General features: G+C 30.7%; 1 long non-coding RNA gene across 1 annotated transcript; it reads left to right on the top strand.

Moving 5' to 3' along the window:
* The first annotated feature begins 4,751 nt into the window (after window positions 1–4,751).
* Window positions 4,752–6,400, top strand: LOC120162300. The gene is made up of 2 exons (XR_005519832.1): window positions 4,752–5,351; window positions 5,872–6,400. It is a non-coding gene; the product is annotated as an uncharacterized LOC120162300 (long non-coding RNA).
* Window positions 6,401–7,407: the final 1,007 nt, after the last annotated feature.

Raw genomic sequence — 7,407 nt, 5'->3', positions numbered from 1 at the left:
TTTACATTTGATATGTAATTTTGGGAACTTGCATTTTGGTCCCGTGTAACACTTGGGTTATATTAGGTTTGAGGTGCCTATAAATGAAATTTTTATGGAAAAGGCCTGTTGTTTATTTTCTTTACACTTTGGACCTATGGCATGTTCGTTTAGATTGTTAGATTTACATTTTTGCATTCTTATATTTATTTTATTTTTATTTTGGTCCTTCATGGTAATTTTGAATATAAAATCGAATTATTAATAGTATGTTTTATTGTATAATTCTAATGTATGTCAATGTCGTTGTATGTATGTATGTACCATATCACCATACTTTATTTTAGGCTTAAGTCCATTATATTTATGTTTGTTTTTCTTTAAGTCTTTGTTTTAATTCTGAATTAGTATGTTTAATTTTATGTGTATTTGAATTTAGTCATTATATTTATGTATATATATATACTTTTTTAATTTATAGTTTAGCATGCTATGATTTTGTTTTTATATTTTAGGTCACATGTGTACATAATATGTTAATATGCATGGTTTATGATTTTTTAGTTAAAATATGTGTATATGATTTTTTTTTGTATGTCACGTTGTATGATATTTTTAATTTTGTTTAATCAATTTTGACATGACATTTTTTTACACGATTCGCATGGTAACCTCATTTGCATAACTCGACCTATTACATAATCGGACTAAGGGTAATACACTTTTAATTTAAAATTGTATTAAGTGGGCAGTCATAACTGATTTGAGGTCCGCTTTTAATGATTTTAAAATAAAAGTGTATCCCGAAAGTGAAACAAAAAAATTTGATTCATCACCTAAAATTTGGGAATGAAAGAAAAAGAAATGTTTGTATATTTAAATATATCGAGAAAAGGTTGTTATATCTTTAAGATCTGGTCTCGATATTTGTAAATAATCGAACATTCTTTATCTTTCTAAAATGACTTGGTAATTTTAATTTAATTCGTTTGAGTGTTCTTGAATGTTTTAAATTTATATTTTTGTTTTATGGGATCAAAAATCAAATTAAGTTCGAATTTGTAAAGTTCATTGCAAAAACGTTAATTAATTGATTAGGTACCGATTTAGGGCGTTGTGGGGGTGCTAATCCTTCCCCACACGTAACCGACTCCCGAACTCGGATTTTGGTTATGCAGACCTCAATTTGTTGTTTTAATTAAAATTAATTTTTATTTAAAATGACAAAGCATTTTTGGGTGCCCAATCACACCCTAATCAAAGATTGGTGGCGACTCTTTGAACCGTATTTTTCGATCATAAAGGAAATCCAAAAATTTTCGAAACGAGAGGTCTTTTAAATCATATTTGTTTTTAAATTAAAAAGAGATAATTAAGAATTAATGTGGTTTTTTAAAATCTCACTTTTTCACATTTAAGAAAAAAATCGTTTCGACAAATTGTGCATATATTATTGGAAAGCAATATTTAAGCCATTTAGTTTTAGTTTCTAGGTTGCAGTTTAAAAATTGTCTGAACTTAGTAGTCAATGATATTGTGAAAACAATCTTTAAGTAAAGCCTTTTCTTATTCCATATCAAATCATCTTTTTGTATGTGGAATGCATCTTGCAATTACATAATGCTGATCTGTCTCAGTAGTTTGATCCATTCTTATTTTTCTTCTTAAAAAAGAAAGAAAGAAGATGCAACTACTAGCTATAAGGCTTTGTCTTGTTCCTTTTGAGGTAATATTATAACTTTCTTATGTTGCTCTTTGCGTACTTCATGAATAGAACTGATCACTTAACATAGGCATTAACAATTTTAGGAACTTGATAATGAATTTTCAGCGAACCAATTCTAATTAATTATTTATCCTTTTTAGCAGGTTTTTGGGTGTCCTAAAAGAAAGCTCTATTTTATTTTTGGATATGATGTTCTGTATATCCATTAACTATACCCGAATAAAACAAGCATCTATGAACAACAGGTATGATTTCAAGTATTTAGGTTGTTCCACAGGTTACATTTTAGTGTTTTCTATGATGTATATTATGTTTAGATTATTAAATTACTTGGATATGTTGGTTGATATGTTGTCATTTTGTCTTTCCAACTAAAAGAAGCTAAAACAAAGAAAAAGGCTTCTTCTTTTCTTTTTTTTGATAAGAAGTGGAAGCCTCGTACAATTCTTGGGGTTTTACCAATTATGCTAGCTTGTGCTTGGACCTTTTTTTTATCATGATTGGATCCATAACTAAGTAAGATAAAACTTCTAGGACTAGTTAAATATTTGTAATTGAAAACTTTCTTGACATGCTTTTTCAATCACAGCTAACCTAGAAAAGAATGGAAGAGAGATGGTATGTAAAAAGATAAATACAATTAAAACCTATTATTGAGGATTTGTGAGGAGGATATATGAAGTGTGAAAATGTTATTATGCTTCATGTGGGAAACTGTTTATTTTAATTACAACTTATATAAGGATGTTAAAAAGGATCATGATGTGCAGTATATCTGATAAAGACTTGGCTCAGTCACTTTATCACGGATATTCATGCATTAGTTTATTCATCCTTTTTTCCTCAGATTACATGTCAGTGACTCAACATGTTAATTACATTTTTGTATAGCTTTCAATCTCCCATTAGTAATTCTTAGTTTATGTTTTGTAACTTGTTTAATAATAATCAAATTGAAAATGTTTCTCGTCATTGCATGGATGTTAATTACATCTTCTTCTTTTCAGATTAGATGTTTGTGACTCAACATGTTAATTACATATTTGCATATCTTTTATTCTCCCATTGTAATTAGTAATTCTTAGCTTATCTTTGTAACTTGTATAATGGTAATCAAATTGAAAAGGTTTCTCGTCATTGCATGGATCCAATCTCTATGACTTTGGATCTCTTATAAAGTTCTTTATTCATTTTTTGCATGAAAAATAGGTATGTAGGCCAACACTTTTTTTTTCCACGGAGCAGTTTGCCAAATGTTCTTGTTCATTAGATTTCCCATCTTCCATAATCAACATTTTGAGAAAGGTTTGATAGAAGTTTTCATACCAAAGCCTTATATCTTTGGTCTTATGTTATTGAGACTTATTAGCTAAACATTTTTCATGTTGAACTTATAGCACATTGGAAGATTCACATCTTTATGTTGAGATGGACATTGAGGAACGCCATCACACAGGCACTGTAAGAGATTCTTTCATCTCAACTTTTCTTGTGCATGCCTCCAGCCTACTTAATGTTTATATGATTTGTATTTTTATAGAAATAATTTAAAAAACTGTGCTCTTAGCTATATTATTCCATCCTATAGCAATTTATTTTAGGAAACTTAGTGGATATGGTAAATGCAAAATTATTTTACACTAGTTTGATATTCATGCTGCGCCTCTCTACCATTAGCCATCTGTTGGAAGTATGACTGTTCAAAAATTGCTAGGTAGCACCAAGAATGCATCTGAATATAATTAGGATACTTGGGGATTATTATGTACTCTGAACGTCTTATCTTTTCCATTTGGTGAATTAAGATTTTCTTGAGTTCCACAGAAACTAATTTAAGTCTGAACTCTGACGTTTTCATGGAATCCAATTTTATGGTATTAGTTTTCATTTTTTTTAAAAAGGCGCATTACTTTTGATGAAATGCATACTTAGCCTATATTCTGAAAATAATAATTCTCTTCTTTGCGTGATGATTGCATGTGCAGTTGTACAGAGATCCTAATAATTGATGTATCTCCACCTTATACTGGAATGCTCGTCTTAAAATTGCCTAGTTTGAATAACGTGTATCTATTTGACACACCTGCTTCAACAAGGTCTCATTAGCAGCTGTCCATATTATAGCCATCCAGAAACTTCCATGCCAAATCGTTTTTTTTTTATTTTTTGTATTTCAGTACAAAATGTGTCTTGTTTTCCCTTCTTTATTTTCTATATTAAATAAACTGTTACTATTATTTTTCATGTTTGCTCGGTTGTCTAAGAGAAGCATGCAGGGTTATGGGATCATATGATGTTCAAATAAATCACTTCCATAATGAATTCTGGTTTGCTAAAGCAGATTAACTTTGATCATAAGAATTAAGTTGCTGGCAAGACCAGCAAAATAATTCTTGCTGAAATGCATCATTATTTAGAGCAATCTTCTATGCTTATGGATGGCCATATCTTCGTCTAGGTTTATTAAAGTATTCTTACTCTTTAAGACTGCTTGAGATGACATCTGGATGTTCTTTATGCTTCATTGAGAAAAAATCAAAACAAGAAAGTACAAGCTTGTTTGTTGAATATATCTTTGTGTTTTCTAATGCATTAAAACATTTTGAGAAATTGAGGTGTACCTGTTTATTGGGAATTCTGGTGTTCACCTTGCAGAAAAGTAAAAAAATCCTTGACTGAAGTTTTCAAGTTGCTATATATGAATTTAAGTTTTTACTACTACAAATACAATTTTGATTTTTGTGGTGCAGGTTTTTAATGATTTCATTGGTTTTGCTGGACGACTCTTTCTGGATAAGCTAATTCGGTTTCTTCAACAAGGTTTTCATATCTCTAAATCTAATTCTTCTTGAAAAGATAGCAGTGGCCACCACATCTCTAGTTTTGTTGTAGCAATCTTTTCATTGTATAATATCTCTCCATGCTTCAGAATGAATTTTTGCTTTTTCTGCATTTGACTTGGTAAGATTCATAGTTTTGTGCTGTTAACTTAAAGCTTCAATGAGTTGGGTTATGTTATTGTTTTGGTCTTTTGTTGGTTCATGCTTCTGTCCCATATGAGTTGATAAAGAGAGTTCAACAAAATGTTTCTTAGTATACTAGAACTATAGGTTCGTACCAGTTTCTAAAGGAAGAACTGGTGTTTCTGATCACCTCTCAAGAAAAAGCATCCTTGTCATTAGCAGGATTTGATTGGGCCTAGTGGAGGGAAGGGTAACGGAAGGGAAAGAGGGAAAATGATACTTTATTGTTAATTTATTTCGACTATATACAAAGTTAGACTATATACCAACATTATGAAAGTTAATGTGGTGCTCATTATGGAAAGTTCACTGCAAACCATTAATGGGTTCTTAACCTGCTACAAAGGTATGTTATTCAGATTTCTAATAAAATCCATGATTTAAGAATATGCTCTTTTGTCTGTTAGCCTTTTTTTCATTATTTTTCTAACTGAAATCACAGTCCATGGGGAATCTTTGCTGCTGCTTCTGATAATTTCACCTCAAAAGCAGGAGAAGCTTCCTCAGGGGACCAAAATGATAATGGAACAAGTTTAGGGGATGCACTACTTAAATGTGTCAAGGATGCCACATTTTCATCTATCAAAGATCTTCAAATATTTTCTGGTGGTGCTGATATCAAGGTGCATCTTTTTTATTTGTTGTTGTTTTGATTCATTTGATTTCAACCTAAGTTTTATACGATTATCCAGGCATTTGCTTTAGTGAAGTTTCTTTTGGTTTTCTTGGTTCATAAGATGAAAATGTATATGCTTTGTAAGATTTAGGTGAAACATTATCTGATATATTGGGTTGAACTTAATGTGCTATGATGTATTTGTTGTTCACATAACAATGAGAGACAGGTGCATGCTACACATCAGTTACATTTTGACGTTTAACATTAATTTGTCCGTGGAAAATTTATTGAGATTGATTAAAGTGGTTTTTCTCTCTAAAGGTACAGCTGTATTTTCTCATTATTGCCTTTAATTGTGAGATAGTTATTGCTCATGCATTCACCAGTTGACATCCATTTTTTCTTCCTTTCTTGATAAATAAACCTTTGAGAATATTGCTTTGGAGTTTCATTCTTGATATGAGAATATTAAATAATGTAGATGCTGAGTTTTTTCATAATATTTTTGTTTGTTTGTTCTACAGGTTTCATAATATTTTCAACCTCTTTCTACAAATTCGGAGACAATTACAAACATCAACTTTGGGGACTCAATCTCTGCCAGTACTACTAGTACTATGCACCTAGTGTATCACGCGTTCAACCTTCATCAACAAACTCTCAGTTTCCATCTCAAAAATTGTCAACTCCAAACCAGGAAAATGATATATTGGTTGATGGTTTTCTAGCTTCTTGACCTACACAATCGAGGGTTAGTATGTATGGTTAATCTATGCAGCCAAGTTTTAATCCATATAGTCAACCGTCACAACCCGATGCTAATCATTGCGGCCAACACTCATAGCCAAATACTAATCCATATATTCAATGGAGACAAGTCATTTTGCTATAACCCATGAATAAATCCGTTCAGGTTAGACTCGGCCCAATTTTTTGTAGCCCAAATCAAGAACCCCTCTTGTCAGTTTGTTTATTTTGTCTATAGACCCGATTGTTTGATTGGCCTGGACCTAATCGCCAAGCCCATTTGACTCAATTGAATTGAGTTTTGACTCAAAAACTAGTCTCCGCCCATTTTGTTTGAGCCTAAATACAAGTCTACTTAGTGTGACATATTAGATTTGGATTTGATGGGCGATGGCCAAGCCCAAGGATCTGACCCAATCGTATAAACTATTTTGCTTGAGCATAGGTTGTATGAGTTCAGAAGTATGTGGAGCCTAGGATTGATCTAGTACTAACCCATATGTCGAGTAGACATTTTTAACTCAATTTTACTAATAAATTTTGACTAAGGTTGACCTTATTCAATTTTGACTCATAACATGATTTGTTGATTGAACCAACTTATTAATTATTCTCTATGAGCTCAGAAGTAAGTCATGGTCAAATAGGATTGACCCATTATTTAGAAATTTTTAACTTTACCAATTGATTTAGACTAAGGTTTGCCTTATCCAATTTTGACTCATGACCCTATTTATTGATTGAATAAACTTATTAATTATTTTGTATAATCTCAAATGTATGTTGAGCCCAAATAGGATTGACCTAGTATTAACCCATATCTCGAATAGACCTTTTTAAATTTATTTTACTGGTCCGCTCTGACTACGATTGACTTTATCCAATTTTAATTTATGACTTGATCTACTGACTGATTACTAATTATATAAAGATTTATAGCATTTGTTGCAATAGATTAGGAACTTGGCATGTTTGCATGATTAGATTTATAAAATGTATATTTTCTTGTAACTTGTCACGTTAACATGATGAGTTCTATAAATGAATTTCATATAATATAATTTTTTTATTAAAATTCATCATGTTAACGTGACAAGTTTCTAATCTACTACAATAAATGTTTTAGATTCTTAAATAATTTTTTAACTGTCGTATATTCTAAAAATTAACGTCCGGATTATTCTAATAAATTTGGCAAAGATTTGATGTATAGATTCCATAAATTTTCTTTGCTTGTATTCCAATGATAACTTTATTAAAAAATGTGTTTTGTTTATAATATTGAGGAATTTTAATTATAGTTTCACAAATGT

The sequence above is a fragment of the Hibiscus syriacus genome, unplaced genomic scaffold (genome assembly GCF_006381635.1).
Source record: "Hibiscus syriacus cultivar Baekdansim isolate YM2019G1 unplaced genomic scaffold, ASM638163v2 tig00000002_pilon, whole genome shotgun sequence".
Taxonomy (NCBI): Eukaryota; Viridiplantae; Streptophyta; class Magnoliopsida; order Malvales; family Malvaceae; genus Hibiscus; species Hibiscus syriacus.
The sequence above is the reverse complement of the archived record's forward strand: the minus strand, read 5'-3'. Positions and strand labels throughout refer to the sequence as shown.